Here is a 20,147-nt window from a genome sequence, read left to right on the forward strand (position 1 = left end):
ATGTAGTAAGTACAGAAAATGGGCAACAAGGAAGGCTGGATAAGAAAAACATGATTATACTGCACTGCAGTTCGCACTGATTATCCATACTTTTGACCATTATTCAGCAAAAAAATAAATGGTGCTAACAGTGGGACAAAGAAGGATGACCCAATGTTACCCAAGAGGTGTTTTTATTTTTCTTCTTCACATGGCTTGTGACTAACTACACCTGACATAAACACATTGCAGCTACTAGAGAGTTTAGTTTGGCTAATGCAGATTTGGCCACGGATACCTCTATCCTGTAGCTTGTTTGGATGACTCCTTCCCTCTGCAGCCTCCTCAGGTGTCCTCCAGAGGACTGCAAGGAATTCTTTCCCTACTCAAGATGAGACATAAAGTCTGGGGTTATTTGACAGGATAATGAATGCATACACATGTCAGCCTTTTCCCTACAGAAGCAGTCTTCCCTTTAACCTTAGGGTAACAGTTTGTGTATTGCTTCCCCTATGTTGCAGCACTAGTCCTCTTTCTGATGGTTATCATCTGCCTGTTCATGAATTATACCTCAAGTACTGCAGGCGGAGCTGGTTGCACTAAGAACTGGTAACAACAGAGGCTCCTGATGCTAAAAAGGGCCAACATCCAAGGCTGGTAACACTAAAGGCATCTATCAACTAGATAACGGGAGTTGGGGTGGGTAGCAACAGAGAGCTGCTGAGACCTGTTAACTCCAGCTGCTACAAAGGCTCCATGACAGTTTCTGGTAGCTGCTGACTACCAGAACAGTGGGAAGGTCACTAGTAATAACTAAGAGCTGCCAACACTAAGGGAGCCCATTCCTAATTTCCATCTGATTTGAACAAGTACAGTTAGTGGAATGGTAACACTAGGAGTAATTGTTTTCAGCCCCTCTCATTTTGGTTAAACAAAGTAGCAACCTGATCAGAGTTCTGCCTTGGAAAGACACTTCCAGCCCAGCTGCCCCTAATTCCCTTGGAAAATCATGTTTTCAAACTAGTATAGTTTGGAGGGAAACCATAACCTCAGTTTGATTATGATATGAAGAACGAAGAAACCTGTGACTGATTGGGTGAGGGAATTGAATGGGATGATTTTGATTTACACTCTTGCTTCTTCATATCTTAAAGAACAATGTTGTTATTAACAGATAATAAGGGAAGAGTGTGAAGCAGGATGAATTCACTGTTTTCCATGTTGAGTTTTTTGTAGTTAGTAAATCATAGAAAAAGGGAAGAGTAGAAAATAATGCAGTGGAAAACTTCATTAGGGGTTGTATAACGAGTAATAGGGGAAGAAGACCAAATAAGAAAAAAAAATCTTTACAATGAAAATTTAATTCAAAGTCCAAAGGAGTTAATTTATATTTTCTAGTTTCTTAATTAAGGTATAAAATTTCCTCCATGATTGTTTAACCATAAAACAAAGAATTTCCAATAATAATGACTCATCTATAAAAGATATTCCTAGAAAAGTCAACTCTAATCCTGTCTTTGAGAAAAAGTAACTCTGGCTCTGCACTGGAACAGATCAGTCCTGCAAGACAGAGCTCTTTGCTCTTCGTTTAGCTCCTAGCACCTTGTCTGCCACAACCTTTGTAGGCCAACTAGGAGTACAGACCTTAAATCAATTAAGCACAATCCATAAAGCCAATTGTAAAACTTTAAAACTTCACAACTCTCAAAGCCTTCTTTGCTATTCTTACTGAAAAAAAGAAAGACAAATTCTTCTCACAAATTTGGGTTAGAAAGAAAGAAATTACCTGGATCATAAATCCAACATACAGCCCTGACTTCTCCACTGAGAAACAAATCTACAGATGTGAAAATTATATCTAAGAAGGGATTCTTTTAAGATCAATAAGTTTTAAAAAAATGTATTAACTTAGTAACTATGAAACATGGTATTCTCTATCTAAGGGATGTAACTATTCATTTCTGCTCCCATTTTTTAGTATTTCTTCTGTAACCATTTCTTAAATAGATTTTGTTAAACACTTCCAAAATCTAACCCCTCCTAAACCTGCTCACTTTGAAAATGTGATGTAATTTAATTAAATGAATACTCTTTTTGTCACCTTATTTCTAGTTCATCTTTTCAGACATATTCAAATGTTTAATTATTCTCCTTTTCTCTTAGTTGACTTACTGAAACAAAGGAATGTCCAATCCCAGTTAGTTGTGAAACACTGATCACCTGAAAGTGTTAAAACAGAGCCTGCAAATGTATGAAAGAGGTTAATGGTGGAGATTTCAAAGATTTCAGAGGGCAACAAAGCTGGTTTTTATACACATTACATTCACTAAGAGATGTAACCTCTTGGCGGAAGTGGCTCCCTTGTAAATATGAGAAACGTTCTTATCAGAGTGTCATCATAAAGTAAGCAATAAAATAAAGGAAATTTGTATTTCCTTCTGCAAATGTTATTTTCTGAGTTCAGGAGAAAACTGTTAGTTGGGTTGTATGCTCTATATGTTTAACAACAGAAGTGTTGCAAAAATCCTTAAAGAAGAATCAGGTAGAACTGGTACCAATAAGACATTTTTGCTTCAGCTTTATAGTTATATAATGCAGTCAAGCCTTTAAAATTTGTCTTACAAACTGTCACTTTATTTTTTTTTTCTATCACGAAGCAAGAAACAATTGACCATTAAGAAAGAAAGAAAGAAAGAAAGAAAGAAAGAAAGAAAGAAAGAGAGAGAAAGAAAGAAGAAAGCAAGCAAGCACTAAGCTAATGGGAGATTAGCAGGACTGTTAGATTCTCTTAGAGCAGCCAAGAAGAGAAACAGGTTTTTAACCTTTGTGGTACTCCTTTCTTGGCAAACCACTGAAGTCACTTAAGGTCTGAACACAACCAGGTATCAACTCCTTAAACATCAAAGTTCTTAAATAATTTTTCAGGGAAATCCTGCAGAATGCACTCATGAATGGTTTGGAACTTACTTTTCAAGAAACAACATACACAGAAGCAGTCAGCAGATCAGGTTAGCAAGCTTTTGAAGGCACAGATCAAAATCCTGAAGGCAGAACCCGCAGCCTCCCAGAAAAGAAACTGGCAACCAGTCAAGAGGGGTAGCGACTACACCTGCAAAAGAGCACTGGCCCCGCCCCGTTTTCTCAACCACCCAATAAGCAGCGTCTTCCCGCTCCCTTGTAAATCCCCAGCCACCAATCATGATGAGGCAGACATGAGCTTATGGCTCCTGGCCTTCTTGACAGTTGGTCATGCAGTAAAGCCTTTTCTCTATTCAGAAACCCAGTGATAACCTACTGGCTTCCTTGCACACTGAGCAGCAAGGTCTTGCAGTGTAATACCATGTGAAATACTCAGTGAAACTGAGCTGAGGCAAAGAAGACAAGTTGCATTAGAATTTTTTGTATTACTTTCTGAAACGCTGATAATAGTGTTGGTGATTCTTGCCATTACTGAACTGGTTGGCTGTTATCATTTCAGTTTGGGAACGTAGGAAGACCCTGCTGTGCCAGTTGGAAGATTGGAAAAAGTGACTCTGAATCCATGAATGCTGATGTATATTGCTCAACACAATGGTGTCTTAATTGAAGAGGCACCAGGCTATCAGAAGGAATCTGTTATTAGGTTTACTGTGTATTTTATCCCCCTCTGGTGCATGGAATTGAACTCAGGGTCTCACAAATACCAGGCAAGTGCTCTACAACTGAATACACACCTACCCCAAAGGATTATTCTTTAATTCCAAGAATATATAATTTTTTTTTCAGCATCATAACTTGTTCCATTCCCATCCCTCCTTAGAAATTGGACTTTTTTTTATTTGTAAAATGTATATTATTTTCACTTAATCAAAGCATAATTTGAAAGAAAAACGTCCAGTATTCATAATTAAATCTTCAATCAAAAACCTAGAATTCCACAAGAACATGTGAATTGGCAAAAACATATGAAAGCCAGTCCGGAACAATTTTGTTTGATTTACAAGGAGCCTCTTGTGTCTACATTTAAATATAGCAATGTGCCCCTACAGTCATCTGTCAGACTGGGAGAATTTCCAGATAATCAAAATGTCACAGAGTTAGTACTTTTAATTTTTATTTCATCTCCTGAAAGTATGAACTCTGATTGTAATTATAGCTTCATCTGCTCTTGAATGATTTTGTTTTATCAGACAAAGAGTCCTTTAAAGACCACAGTGATGGAGAACCAGGAAACTGCCTAAGACAGGAAACAATAAGAATATGCTTTTCTGGGAAGCAGCAAACAACCTGAAACTACAGGTTATGCAACACACATTTCAGAGTCATAGATAATAGTTAAATATTTAACACCCACAACTTACCTCTGCAGCAGAGTCACACATTGTATCTGGCCAAAGCACTGATTGGGAGGAAAGAAGCCTAGGACAAAAAAAATGCCCCAGAGAAAATGCAAATTCTATTCCACAAATATCCATAAGAGCAGCATTGATGTTAAGAACTCTAATTCAACATAGGTGATCAATTAAGCTAACTATAAGGGAGTATGAAGAACATCCCTCTCTGGTCTCATTCCATCATGCATATTAAATATCAGTGAAATAAAGATCCAGGCCTTCCTCCTACTTATATCCCTGGCCAAATGGCTTTGGGAAGACTGTATAGGTTTGGATGATACTTTTATATAACATCAGCCAGAGCTTTAATTTCTATTTTTAAAACTTACATAAGGGTCTGGAGATGTATTTCAGTGGTGAAGCTTTGGCCTCTCATATGTGAGGCCCTAGTTCAGTCCCCAGTAAAACACACACACACACACACACACACACACACACACACACACACACACAGAGTTTATTTAAAAGCAAGGTTTTATTTCTTAATTAAGAAGCATAGGGCTAGGTAAGAAGGAACAAATCATTTAACATTGATATTTCAAATTGCCTCTCTAGTAGAAATCTTAGCAAACCTTGTCCTACAATGATAACATTTTATTTTGATATGGAAATGAAATGATCTAATTTTATAAGCTAAAGTATCATGAAAATGCATGTTATCAATTCCCAGCTGTTGCTTACACAATCTTTTTTTTATTTTTTAGAAGACAGCTTTTTTTCAAGCATCTAGGGAGAATTGATAAAGAGACACAAATTCCATGAGGATAAGAGAGGGAGAAAGGACAGAAGTGAATGTGAATGAGCACTTTATCACATAATGGAATTTTAGTGTCACTGAAAATCCCAAAGTTGACCTATTTCAAACCTTTGGTTTGGATGTGGAAGAGAAAGTAAGCATTGTCCCCAGTGTCCCACAGCTGATGGTGAAGTGCAGAGTAGACTAGAATTAACATTTGTAGAGTTGGAGTCTTAAGTCCTTTTCCTTATGCCAGTATACTACACTGCAAAAAAACAAACTTAAAAATAAAAAGGCAAATCTCATTAAGGATACATAGTGCTCATCCCACAGACTCATATAATCATCAGCTCTTAGAGTAGGAAATAACTACTAGGCCCATCTAACTCAAATAACTGCCATGCATTTCCTTGGAAGATGATGATCTACCCTCCCTACTTATCTCCAAAGAAAGGTAATGTTTTTATTGCTATTTGCATCAACGTGAGAAATTTCTAGAAGTAGATGATTGCTCTGTAGCCATGAAAATTATTGTAGTTTTGAACCCTACTGTTAAGATCACTAAACAACTTCTCCTGACACATCTCAATCCCAAGGCTTCCTCATGGACGATGAGGCCAATCATGTGGGGCTACTCTCCCCCTGTGGCAACCCAACTCCTACCCTTACTCACTGTGTTCCAGGTACCTTAGCCTCCCCTTACACTTTTTCTTAAGCATGCTCGACATTTGACCACATGGATGACTTTAACTTGCTACTGCTTCTGCCTAGAAAGTGCCTCTTCCAGGTAGATGCCTAGCTTCCTAAATATGAACAAGGTTTCCTTTTGCTCTCCACATGAATCTCTACTCAGAGATCTCTTTAGAAAAGACCCATTTGGCCATCCCACTCCCACTCCACCACAGCAGTGTATCCTCTCATGCTATCTAGCTGACATCTAGTGCTTTGTTTAAATGTCTCCGTCCTCATAAAAGCTCTTTGAATGTGGTTGTTAGTTTCATATGATGTTATCTTTATTCTCAACACCTGGGACAGAGCCTGGCCCACAGAAGAAGAAAAGAAACAGAATTTTACCATTTTCTAATAGAATCTTTCATATACCTTTAGCTATTTCATGAAACCAACTAAGACAAATTCAATCAGGAAAGATCCATGAGCCTTACATATATTAAAAAGAAATTCCTTGATTTCCTTTACGTGATAATTATTTCAATCATTTCAATTACTGTATAATAATTCCCAAGTGTATTTGGAATTCTTAATCAACAACATGGTGTGCTTCAATGACTTTGTCAGTTATATGGAACACCTACATAAAATGATACATATTTAATCAATTAAAAATGTTGTAAAACAAGCAGATGTTTACAGACATGTAAAAAAAACCTCTTCAGGTGTTAACTAAATTGATTATTTAGCTAGAATCTTATCATGCATATGTAATAGGTCTATATACTTGTGATTTATGGATTTAAAATATTTCCTTATAGTGCACAGTGGCTGGCTGAGATGTCAAAGTTAGTTTCTGCTAACAATGGTGATAATGAACAATTGTTAACTAAAATATAAGTGTTCAATGATGATGAGAGAAAGAACAGGAGCAGAAATACCCAAATTATACTGTTATATTGTGTGCAAGCACAAATATGAAACAACAAATCCCATCATTATGTACAACTATAATGCACCAAGAAAAATTGTGAAAAAAAGAAAGGGAAAGAATATGATCATAATGCAAAAGTCATTACTCAATTTTGGTCCTGGTAGGAAAAATGCTGGGCTACAATAAGAAAAATCCCAAGTACATAAAAAACTAAAACATATTCAAAAGACAGAAGATGCTAGATCAATAAATAGAGAAGAAAAAAATTTAAAGTAGTTTAAGAACTGCTTCTCCAAATAGCCTGAAGTCTAGGCAGTTTATTGTCCAGTTTCTTTCAAGGTTCCAAACAAACAAAATAAAACAAAACAAAACCCAAGAAAACAATTAATGTCACATATATATATATATATATATATATATATGTATATATATATATATATATATATATACACACACACACACACATATACATACACACACACACATATACATACACACCCCCTGGAGAGAAATTTCCCCATCTGTCTTATTCTGTGCAAATAGTACTGGTAAAATCTCAGGAAACACAAAACCAGAAGAGCTTAGACTAATGATAATTACACATATGAAAGCAAAAATGTTACATAAAAGTTTAGCATATCAAATTAACCAGTGTAATAAAAGAAAAATGCATCATCCCCAAGAAGAATTTGCACTAAAATGTAGAAGAACTATTTAATTTTAGGACTTCTAAAAAATTTGACCATCTTATTGTAATATTGGAAAACTGACTGATTGTTTGAATTGATTTTAATGAATTCAATATGAAAATCCTCACAAGTAGTATATAGTCAAACATACTTAATACCAATCCTACCAGTGAAATATTAGAAGTGATTCTAGTAAAACCAAGGAACAGACAAAAATATTCCCTTTTATATTTAAGCTTTCAAGATTTAGTCTATTTTAGAAGGTAGAATGAGGAAGAAAAGTCTTCATTCTTTGAAAAAGAAGAACAAAATCTGTATTTCCATTTATTGAACACATAAACTATTCAAAAGAGATACCTGGAAAAGTTCACTAAGGTATCTGGTTACCAAAAAAAAAAAATGTTCTAAATAATTTATTTTCTTGCATCACAGGAAAATACATATTAGACTATGAACAATAGCAAACATTTATATCCTTGTGAACTAATTTACATAAAATAGGAGTTCCCCAAGGCCTTTTTGTAGACAACCACAAAATCGTATTGAAGGATATTAAAATGAAATTTTAAATTTTGGAATCATGCATATTCCTGAATACTTAAGTCTGATATGGTCAAGGTATTAGTCCTGCAAAATTGATTGCTAGAATTGGTGTAATGTCAATATTGTATACATTGCTGCTGTATATGCCTTTTTTACTTCCCAATGAACTTTAAAGTCAATTTATTAAATCCTCTAAAGTCCCTTTGGAGATATTATTGAAATTTCATCTAGTACTTCTCTTGATCTTTCCAGCTGATTCTGCAGGAAAAAGAAACCGTCAGTGGTAAGTCAAAGACAGCATCAGCAGCATTCTTTGACTGACATTTGTTTAACAATGAGTAGGGGGGGCAAAACCTGAATAGACAAATATTATAATGTGTGAAGTACAACATCAGCTTGCCTCACTTTATTTCATTTTACAAAATTTACAGAGAGGCTGACTAATTCATATATTCACTTGAATAAGATATATGTGACACTAACCTCATAACCTTTTAAAGCAAAATTTAGGGGCAAAGAGATGTCAAAGTGAAAGAGTCTTCCTGAAGGCCTCACATAAGAACTGCTGTCAAAAAGCGGGTCTGTGACCGAGATCTCTTCCTGTAGCTCTAGAGGCTACTGCTGCAGTTCCAAAGAACTGGCGCAGCAGTAAGACTTCCCAGGTCCTATCAGTGCACTTCAACACCTGTCACTGCACTCCTGTTGCTCCCCCTGTCTACTTTCATCACTGCCGATGTTCTGACAACAGTGAAGTTGTCATTAATGTTAAATGAACTATACCAAATGTCAGTTAACATCAGTTTAATAAAATGGGTTGTAGCCAATGAAATCCACATCTTTTCTTCATAACATCACCAGGCTACTCTGGTCTTTGAATTAAGATAACCATCAAATAAAAGGAACATCTATTTCTATGAAAAATAATAGCTAGGTGGACATCATTTCACACTTAAGCTGTCTGCCTACAGACTGAAAAGTGTTTTCTCTTAAGGGCTTCAAGCCATCCTGCATTTTAATGCATGTATGTACAAGTCCAAAGGGAAAAACATTTTTCTTCACTTGCCAGTAGAGCAAGTTAATTTTGAGAGAAAAGTTTAATTAAGATTAAATAAACTTAGATTGTTTGTTAGCCTACAGGCATAAAGCTCTAAAAGCAAATTAGTTGCAGGATAATTGCCATGGTGAAAAATACTTCCTTGTGCATAAGTCTACTACTGTATATCTTAACTTTTTGTGTCTTCATTTTTACAAGAACTGCACAGAATAACAAAACTAAGGTCTGTAATTTCCAAATACCTACCAAGCAATTATCATGGCTATGTTTTAAAATGGAAAAACCCTTCAGTTAAGAGACTTGATGAATAAATTGACAAAATTGGATTTGTGAAAATACTGATATAAAAATGAAATTCTTTCCCTTCATATTAAAACTAAACTTCAGTAGTTAGAAGTGACAGCATCAACTTGAACATGGGTAAGAGGTAGAAAGATGTAATGAGAGAAGGACAAGGCAAAGAAAATATCTGAGGACTGCAGTCATAAGTGGGTTTGTGGATTTATTTATTTATTTATTTGGAAATACAGGTGGCATGAATAATAGTATTGGTCAGTAAGAGACGTTTCTATTAATAAATAGTTTTAAAAGATCTTTGCAGAGTTATGGGTTAGAAGATTTATACTCTGTCTTTTAAAAGAGAAACATGAACATTTACTTTCTTTTTTCAAAGTTTTTAAAATTATTTATTTGTTATTTCTAGAAAGACATGATAGTATATTTTGACATATTATACATTAATGTGTTTCATTAGGATTCCAATATTGTGGTTATACATACTGTGGAGTTAAATTGGATCTGTATTCATATATGAATGTAGGAAAGGTATGTTCAATTCATTGATTTGTCTTTCTTGTCCTCATTCCCTTCCCTTCCCATCATTCCCCTTTGTCTAGTACAATGAATTTCTAATCTTTCCCTCCCTTGTTGTAGATTATCATCCACATATCAGAGAGAACATTCTGTCTTTGGTTTTTTGTGACTGGCATATTTCACTTAGCATGATAATCTCTACTTCTCTCCATTTACCATGCACATCCACTTTCTACCAGATTATAATTTTACAAGATACTATGACATCACAGACAGAAAAATCATGAGCAAATCTTTTAATTATGGAGATGATGATGATGGTACAAATCTGAACTTATCTCAGGAATTCTAAATGGTTTAAGTGTTTCTTCTTTTGAATTGATAGTAAGATATTTAGCTTTTTAATCAGTGGAAATTTTAGATTATATTTTCAGTAAAACTGGCCTGTCAGTATGTTTTATTACATTTAAGATGAATTTTAGACATATGAAATACATTCATCGTAATAATTAGTGTCCTGGTAAAGAATTAAGCACATGTTTAAATAAAGCTCATTGATAGCTTAATCATTGAGGAAACAATTGCAAAACAGGTAGTTTTTAGCCTTTGTACATCTGTCAACACAGTGACATGCTGGAAATCCTGAAAAATAGGTATGTGAAATGATTATCATCCTACTGCAAATAGTGATATGTTTCATGTATAGCATCCTTTGTTCCTTTTAACTAGGCAATACTCTCTTTGTACAAAAATATTAATCACTGTAAGAGACTCAAAAATTTTTTTCAGCAATTGTTTTTTTTTTAATTTTTAAATATTTAATGGAATAATTTAATTTTTCCCCATGAATATAGATTTTTTCTTTTTTTAAAATTTCTTACATACATGACAATAGTGGAATGCATTACAATCATAATTATCCATTCACAACACCATTTTTCATAACTCTGTACATAAAGTATGTTCATGTGTATGAATTTTTAAAAGAAAATCAACATTTGCTGAGCGTGATGGTGCACACTTATGATCCCAGTGACTCAGGAGGCTGAGGCAGAATGATCTCCAAGATTGAGGCCAACCTTTCCAATTTAGCAAGACCCTTAGCAATGTAGCAAGACCTTCTCTCAACATAAAAATAAAACTGGTGATGTAGCTCAGTGATAAAGGACCCATTGGTTCAATCCCCAGTTTGAAGGAAAAAAAAAAAAAGAAAGAAAATCAATCATTTGCCAATATAACTTTGTGAAGTGGGTGGTTAAGTAAATGAGCATTAAATGAATAAGATATTATAAGCATTATATATTAGAAAGATATGTATTATATATACTCGTGGACTCATGCATGGTATATGTAATACTTGAAGAATATGTATGTATATATGTATATGTGCATATATAGGTATTCATATTAACCATTTGCTTGACAGACATCTGAATAGTGTTAGCTGGAGAATGGAATGTGTTGGGAAGTTCATGGAAAGACAGAACCTGGTACCTGACTTGTTACCAGGTTATTCTGAGAGTTTTCTGAGGAATACAAGGCCATCATCAGTGAACAGGCTAGCTCCCAGCCTCCCTACTGGGATGAGACAACTTGAAGTTCAAGATCCTGCATATTTGAAGTCCATATATTCCATCATTTATTTATATGACACTAAGAAGCATATGTGAACTCTATTCTTAAAATAAAGATAACCCTCTTACCTTTCTCATCCATTTAATGAGGGGTATTATTTATTGACTTAATCCATGAAAAGAACTGAACAGTTGCCAATGAATGTCTATTTATTATGGCTATTTTTGCTCCACAGAAGCAAGTTTATCCCAGGTCTCATAAGGAAATGTTATAAAAAATTGGACTAAGTTATGATCAAGAAAAGAAGGAAAAATTGGATGTGACATCTGGTAAAAATCATCCACAAAATATTTCATAAAATTTCCCAGGTGTTACACCAAGAGAACAAGTGGAGGATTAGTATGCTTATCATTAGCAAGACTATTAACTGGATTGAATACATCTTTTCCCAATTTATGAAACTTTCCCCAGATGAACAGTATAAAATCATGGCTGAGAACCAGAGGTATAACTCTAATTTATATTCAAGTTTCTTTCCAATTTATTAGAATGTATTAGAAGTTAACTTTTCATAAAGTTTAAACTTCTCTCCAGTTTCAACACTGCCCTCGACTTTTCCAGTTTTCCAGATTTACTCTGACAGCTTTAAGTTTGCAATAGAAAGCACAGCCAAGAGGGAGAAGGCTGAAAGCAGAAACAGAAATCCATAGACCCTGGGGTTATTGGGTTCGGGTTTGGAGTTCTTTTTGCTGTTGTCATTGTTGTTTGCTTTTTGGCCTTGAGAATACACTCATGTCTGGAATTGAATAAATGCAGCAGAGATCCATGCTGTCTTCAAAATGCCACAGAAGTTCACATAAGATCACGATGGAAATGTTACTCCTTGGTAGAAACACACACATGTGTGATTTGTGTGTGTGTGGGGGGGGGGGGCTGGGTGTGTATATACATGCTAATTGGACTACAATTCACATTTATTAACACAAAAGTCTCTCTGAGAGACAGATGCCCAATAATTATCACTATAAGACTCATAGTTTTCAAACCCAGTTTCTCTCTCTCTCTCTCTCTCCTTAACAAAAGTGGTACCTAGGAAGAAGAATCATTTATTTTAAATTTCTCAACTCATCACACACTTTATTTCTCTTGTTTGCATAAATGAATCAAGTTATACTTTACTGTCATGTATAACTAAAAAGAACAAAAATAAAAATAAGTACATAAAATTAAAAAATAATGCTATGCAACTTATAAAAAGTGGAAATTACTTTTGTTCCCTTTGGAAAGATTTTGTAGAAAATAAAATTTATCAGGATATTTCTATAATTTTAATGTCAGTGGTTTCCTTAAATTCATACTGGGGATGGTGTTACTAGACAGGAAAGAAAAATGGTTCAAATACCAGAATCTGGACTGATTTCCATGAAAACCAGCTCTTTTTTTTTTTTTATCACAGGTACATGAAGGTTTTCTTCTTTGATTGTTTTTTATTTAAAAAGTATTAATATATGTAGAATTAATGTTTTTAAATGTGAAAATATATTTTGACCAACTTTTTAAATTTTTTGCAAAATTACATACCTATTCCAGAATTGACAAATATATAAATTCAGGATATGTGAAAATGACAGTTGATGTTAGTATCTCTGTAACTATGAACAAAATTTTGGCCAAGTGATTTCTGTAAATATATTGCAGATAATCTATTTAAAACCTTTTTAAGGTTTTTTTTTCATAATTTTCAGAATGCATGTGGCAAACAAGTTCCTGTTTAATCAAACAAACCAATTGCATTATTAAGTGTTATTTTGATCTGCTGGTTAGTTTTAAAAGAATAGTACTTTTAAATATTTTCTTTAAAGCATTCTATGCTCAGGGCAGTTCTCTTAGGCAATTTAAATTAGAATGGTTTTAGTATAATTTAACCACCTCCAGCCATCTGTAGGAACCTTACATTTACATTCTAGATAGATATATTTTAAAGTATTCTTCTAATATTTCCTTTTGGTGAATAAGAAAGCTTGCTACAGCATTAAATTCACTAAGATTACAAGTAAGAATTAACATTAAAATATATTCTCCTAGCCTTTTATTTTCCTGTAGGAAAATGTTTGTCACATAAAGAGCTGAAAGGATCATTTTTTTTTCATGAATTGAACAGGTGACTTAATAGTTTAGCAAGTTTTATTTTCATAGCACCTCACCTGTGAAATGAATGGTATACCAACACTATGGAAAATTGGTTTGAAACATTGAAAAACTGCCCTGGAACCAAATGCCAAGAAGGGAACAAACAATTAATTCATAAGTGAAAAATACAACTCTCCTACTTAGATAAATACCAAGATTTAAAAATGACATTGTGTAAATTATGTAAGCTAGTCCAGAACTTACATAATTCTCTGGCCAGGTGCAGTGGCTCATGCCTGTAATCCCAGGGACTCTGGAAGCTGAGACAGGAGGATCACAAGTTTAAAGCCAGTCTCAGCAAAAAGAGAGGCAATAAAACAACTCAGTGAGACCCTGTCTCTAATTAAAATACAAAATAGGGCTGGGTGTTGATTTTATATCCTGCCACTTTGCTGAATCCATTTATTAGATCTAGTAGTTTTTTTGTAGACCCTTTTGGGTCTTCTAGGTATAGAATCATGTCATCCACAAATAGTGATAATTTAAGTTCTTCTTTTCCTATTTTTATGCCTTTAATTTCTTTCGTCTGTCTAATTGCTCTGGCCAGTGTTTCCAGAACTATATTGAATAGAAGTGGTGATAGAGGGCATCCCTGTCTTGTTCCAGATTTGAGAGGGAATGCCTTCAATTTTTCTCCATTCAGAATGATGCTAGCCTGAGGCTTAGCATAGATGGCTTTTACAATATCGAGGTAAGGTCCTGTTATCCCTAGTTTTTCTAATGTTTTGAACATAAAGGGATGCTGTACTTTGTCGAATGCTTTTTCTGCATCTATTGAGATGATCATATGGTTCTTATCTTTAAGTCTATTGATGTGGTGAATAACATTTATTTATTTCCGTATATTGAACCATCCTTGCATCCCAGGAATGAATCCTACTTGATCATGGTGCACAATTTTTTTGATGTGCCTTTGTATCCGATTCACCAGAATTTTATTGAGGATTTTTGCATCTAGGTTCATCAGAGATATTGGTCTGTAGTTTTCTTTCTTTGAGGTGTCTTTGTCTGGTTTCAGAATCAGGGTGATGTTGGCCTCGTAGATGAATTTGGAAGAGCTCCCTCTTTTTGTATTTCCTGAAATAACTTGAAAAGTATTGGTATAAATGAAAGGCATTTCTGTATATCAGTGACAAAACTTCTAAAACGGAAATGAGGAAAAATACTCCATTCACAATATCCTCAAAAAAATAAAATAAAATACTTGGGAATCAACCTAACAAAAGAGGTGAAAGATTTATACAATGAAAACTACAGAACCCTAAAGAGAGAAGTAGAAGAAGATCTTAGAAGATGGAAAAATATACCCTGTTCATGGATAGGCAGAACTAACATCATCAAAATGGCGATATTACCAAAAGTTCTCTATAGGTTTAATGCAATGCCAATCAAAATCCCAGCGGCATTTCTTGTAGAAATAGATAAAGCAATCATGAAATTCATATGGAAAAATAAAAGACCCAGAACAGCAAAAGCAATTCTAAGCAGGAAGTGTGAATCAGGCGGTATAGCGATACCAGACTTCAAACTATATTACAGAGCAATAGTGACAAAAACAGCATGGTACTGGTACCAAAACAGGCGGGTGGACCAATGGTACAGAATAGAGGACATAGACACTAATCCACAAAGTTACAACTATCTTATATTTGATAAAGGGGCTAAAAGCATGCAATGGAGGAAGGATAGCATCTTCAACAAATGGTGTTGGGAAAACTGGAAATCCATATGCAACAAAATGAAACTGAATCCCTTTCTCTCGCCATGCACAAAAGTTAACTCAAAATGGATCAAGGGGCTTGATATCAAATAAGAGACACGGCATCTGATAGAAGAAAAAGTTGGCTCTGATCTACATATTGTGGGGTCGGGCTCCAAATTCCTTAATAGGACACCCATAGCACAAGAGTTAATAACTAGAATCAACAAATGGGACTTACTCAAACTAAAAAGTTTTTTCTCAGCAAAATAAAAAAAAAGAGATGTAAATAGGGAGCCTACATCATGGGAAAAAATTTTCACTCCTCACACTTCAGATAGAGCCCTAATATCCAGAGTATACAAAGAACTCAAAAAATTAGACAATAAGATAACAAATAACCCAATCAACAAATGGGCCAAGGACCTGAACAGACACTTCTCAGAGGAGGACATACAATCAATCAACAAGTACATGAAAAAATTCTCACCATCTCTAGCAGTCAGAGAAATGCAAATCAAAACCACCCTAAGATACCATCTCACTCCAGTAAGATTGGCAGCCATTATGAAGTCAAACAACAACAAGTGCTGGCAAGGATGTGGGGAAAAGGGTACTCTTGTACATTGCTGGTGGGACTGAAAATTGGTGCAGCCAATTTGGAAAGCAGTATGGAGATTCCTGGGAAAGCTGGGAATGGAACCACCATTTGACCCAGCTATTGCCCTTCTTGGACTATTCCCTGAAGACCTTAAAAGAACATACTACAAGGATACTGCCACATGGATGTTCATAGCAGCACAATTCACAATAGCTAGACTGTGGAACCAACCCAGATGCCCTTCAATAGATGAATGGATAAAAAAAAATGTGGCATTTATACACCATGGAGTATTATGCAGCACTAAAAAATGACAAAATCATGGAATTTGCAGGGAAATGGATGGCACTAGAGCAGATTATGCTTAGTGAAGCTAGCCAATCCCTAAAACACAAATACCAAATGTCTTCTTTGATATAATGAGAGCAACTAAGAACAGAGCAGGGAGGAAGAGCAGGAAGAAAAGATTAACATTAAACAGAGACATGAGGTGGGAGGGAAAGGGAGAGAAAAGGGAAATTGCATGGAAATGGAGGGAGACCCTCATTGTTATACCAAATTACATATAAGAGGTTGTGAGGAGAATGGGAAAATAAACAAGGAGAGAAATGAATTACAGTAGATGGGGTAGAGAGAGAAGATGGGAGGGAAGGGGAGGGGGGATAGTAGAGGATAGGAAAGGTAGCAGAATACAACAGTTAATAATAGTACATTATGTAAAAATGTGGATGTGTAACTGATGTGATTCTGCAATCTGTATTTTGGGTAAAAATGGGAGTTCATAACCCACTTGAATCTAATGTATGAAATATGATATGTCAAGAGCTTCGTAATGTTTTGAACAACCTATTAAAAAAAAAGAAAAAAGAAATAAAGTTAATGCCCACCCCCCCAAAAAAAAAGGATGCACTATATGTATGAATATAAGGCACCAATAAAAAAATGTGGAAAAAAGTAAAAAAAAGAAAAAGAAAATCCACCTATGCTTAAGGTTGACCTGTAGCTTTCTTTACTACCTAGAGTCATGGGGGAAATGTCTTACTATTCTATGTAACTCAAGTTTATCTCACATAGAGATTATGTTTGTCTAAAAAAAAACAAAATAGGGCTGGGGATGTGGCTCAGTGGTCAAGTGCCCCTGGGTTCAATCACCAGTACCAAAAAAAAAAAAAAAAAAAAAAAAGAAAAGAAAAGAAAAAAATTCTCTGAAGAATTAAGATACGAAGATCACCATCAAATGGAAATCCTGACCCATATTTCCATTTGTCTATTTTGGTTCCATTTGATCAAATCTGAGGTCACTCATATCAAATCTATGTTTATGTGATTCTCTTTCAGGAACCAAAGCTTGTTGCAGAGGCTTCCTTACATACTCTTAACCTTCAATGGAATCAGGTAGAATTCATTTTTCTAGAAAAATGAAATCAAGCACTATGACAGTTTCATCTCTACATTTTGATTGTAAAATGAGCAGTTATTGACATGTATCAAGAGCTTGATATTGGTACAGACACTGTTAAATGCTTTACATGTATGGTTGTATTCAAGCTATTCAATTTTTTTAATTTTCAGTGCATTGTAGTTATATATAATAGTCAGATTCATTGTGGTATATTTCTAAATAAATAACATAGTTTTCTCCATTTTAATCTCTAGTACTATTTCCTTCCCTTCCCTTTTCCCTTTTCCTGAGCCCCTTGCTCTACTCAACTGGTCTTCCTTGTATTTATTTATAGTTTAAGTTGATGGATAATACATAAAATTTGCAATGCATTGTGGTATATTCATGATGCACCTAGCATAATTTGGTCAACTTCACTCCACGGTTATTCTTTCCCTCCTCTTCCCTCTGCCTCTTGGTCCCCCACTTCTAGTCTACTGATCTCCCTTCTGTTTTCACAATATCCGCCCCCCTTTTTTTTCACTTTTCTCTCTAGGTTCCATATGGGAGAGAAAACATTTGATCCTTGACTTTCTGAATCTGGCTTATTTCACTTAGTATGATGTTCTCTGGTTCCATCCATTTACCAGTAAATGGCATAATTTCCTTCTTCTTTATGTCTGAGTAAAACTGCATTGTGTAGATATATCCCATTTTCCTTATCTACTCATCTTGATGGGCACCTAGGCTTGTTCCATACTGTGGCTACCATGGACTGTGCTGCTATAAAAATGCGTATGTATGTTTTAATAACAGTATGCTGATTTTAGATCATTTGGATAAATATCAAAGTGTGGGGTTCTTTTTTTTTTAAATAGATGAGGAAAATAGTGCTCAAAATGTTAAAATTAACCAAACGAGTTGATTGATAAACAACCACTAAAGTATAAAAATTTAAACCTGTTATTTATATCATTAATTTGAGTAAGTTAATGGGGGACTGAAACAAAAGAGAATTAATGTTTTCTTTTCCTCAAAGAACATTTCATCTATCAAGAGAGATGCAATAATTTACATGAAAAAAAAATTGAGAAGTATGAAACTACTGTGCTCTAATTAGGCACATAAGTATAGAAGCAATACAGAATAAGGATTATTCAAAGTAGAGGTGGCATGATAACATATTAGTATACAAAATGGTATCAAAATGGAAATGCTTTCTAGTTTTCATATTTATTGTTTTCTTACAAACCTATTTGTTATGAATTCCTGACCAATATGCTGATAGCTACTCGTCTTTTCCTTTTATTTATTTATTTTTCTGAAATAGGCACAATAGTATTTATTTTGGTCAATGAGTTCATTTTCTTCAGAGGACCCTAAGATGATATTTTTTTCAATAACTTATGCTGTACAAAGCAGCTGTTCTGTCTTAAAACAGAATCATTTAAGTACACACCATACTGAGAAAGTTTTGCTCAGTATAGTTTGAAACACTAAAAAAATACTGTAGAGTTTTTCCAACACACATAACATAATATTATCAAACACAGACAAGGAGCCTTAGCATAATGAGAGTGTTTTGCAAATGAGAAATTATAGATAATTGCTGTTTGTTCTTGTTTTCATAGAATGAAGTGTAATTATTATTAACAAGAGGCTTGTTTCAATAATTATTTCTGGTTATCCCAGGGCACAAATGCATTGAAGCAGAAAACAATGCATTTTCATTCAGTTTTTGTTCTTAGATCATCTCTTATCACTGCCAGGGGTTCTGTCTAGATGCTTGTTCTGAGTTTCTGTAAGTCTGGTACTGTACAATTAATCGGGGGTGTTTGCTGAGTTGAATATCATATCGTTCTCTTCAAGATTAAATTTGCTCTCCTTAATATTGGGGGGAAATTATCTAACCACACACAGCATTCCAGTACTATTGTTTTACTTAAAGCAGGGTAAAAATATTCAAAACTTTATATTCCAAATGGGATTGAGATTCTAAGTAATAAATTGCTAAGGATTAATATACTGTTACCTGTAGCCCACTTATATGTCCAATTTACATTCTGCATTTAAATATGCAAACTCTGTTTCTTTCTTCCACGTATTTTTTTATTGGTGCATTAGAGTTGTACATATTGATGGGATTTGTTGTTACATATTAATACATGCACACAATATAAAAATGTAATTTGGCCAATATCACTCCCCAGAACTTCCCTCTCCCTCCCTTCTTCCTATTCCTTGGTCCCTTTCCTCTACTGATGTCCTTTTGATTTTTCATGGCATCTAACCCCTGCCTTTCTTTCCCTTTTTCCTCTCTAGCTTCCACATATGAGAGAAAAGATACAATGTTTGACCTGCTGGAAAAGATACAATGTTTGACCTTACTAAATATAACTTAGGAAATAATCAGGACTGTTTTATTATGGATATTCAGGGATAGTCATGCTTGTTGGTAAAATAGTCAATACCCTGAATCTCACCTCATCCCTACATTTCTCTCAATCCAGTAATTAAAGGCACAATGAGGAGCATATTGGGCTAGATATATGATCTGGGTGCATCTGATTGACAGGTACCTGTTTCAGTCAGTACCCTCAAACTCTTGCTTTTAGTGAATAGCTTTTTCCCCTTCCCCACAAGGAACCTCAAAAGGTAACTATGGCTCCTATTGTGCCAATAGACACTGTTCTGATGCCACCTTGGAACCTACATCTTCTGAAAGTCTTGTGTTTGGGTACCCATTCAAGTCTCTGTCCTAATGGACATGTGTGGGACTGAAGGAGGAGGTGGAGCTCTGGAGAGTGAATTTGGCAATCTAGCAACCAAATGCCTGTTCATACAACTTGTCAAATATTTTTAATATCACTTCTATAAATAATAACACTAAAAGTTTTATAAATAATAACAC

The sequence above is a fragment of the Spermophilus citellus genome (genome assembly GCF_964194105.1).
Source record: "Spermophilus citellus genome assembly, chromosome: 1".
NCBI lineage: Eukaryota > Metazoa > Chordata > Mammalia > Rodentia > Sciuridae > Spermophilus > Spermophilus citellus.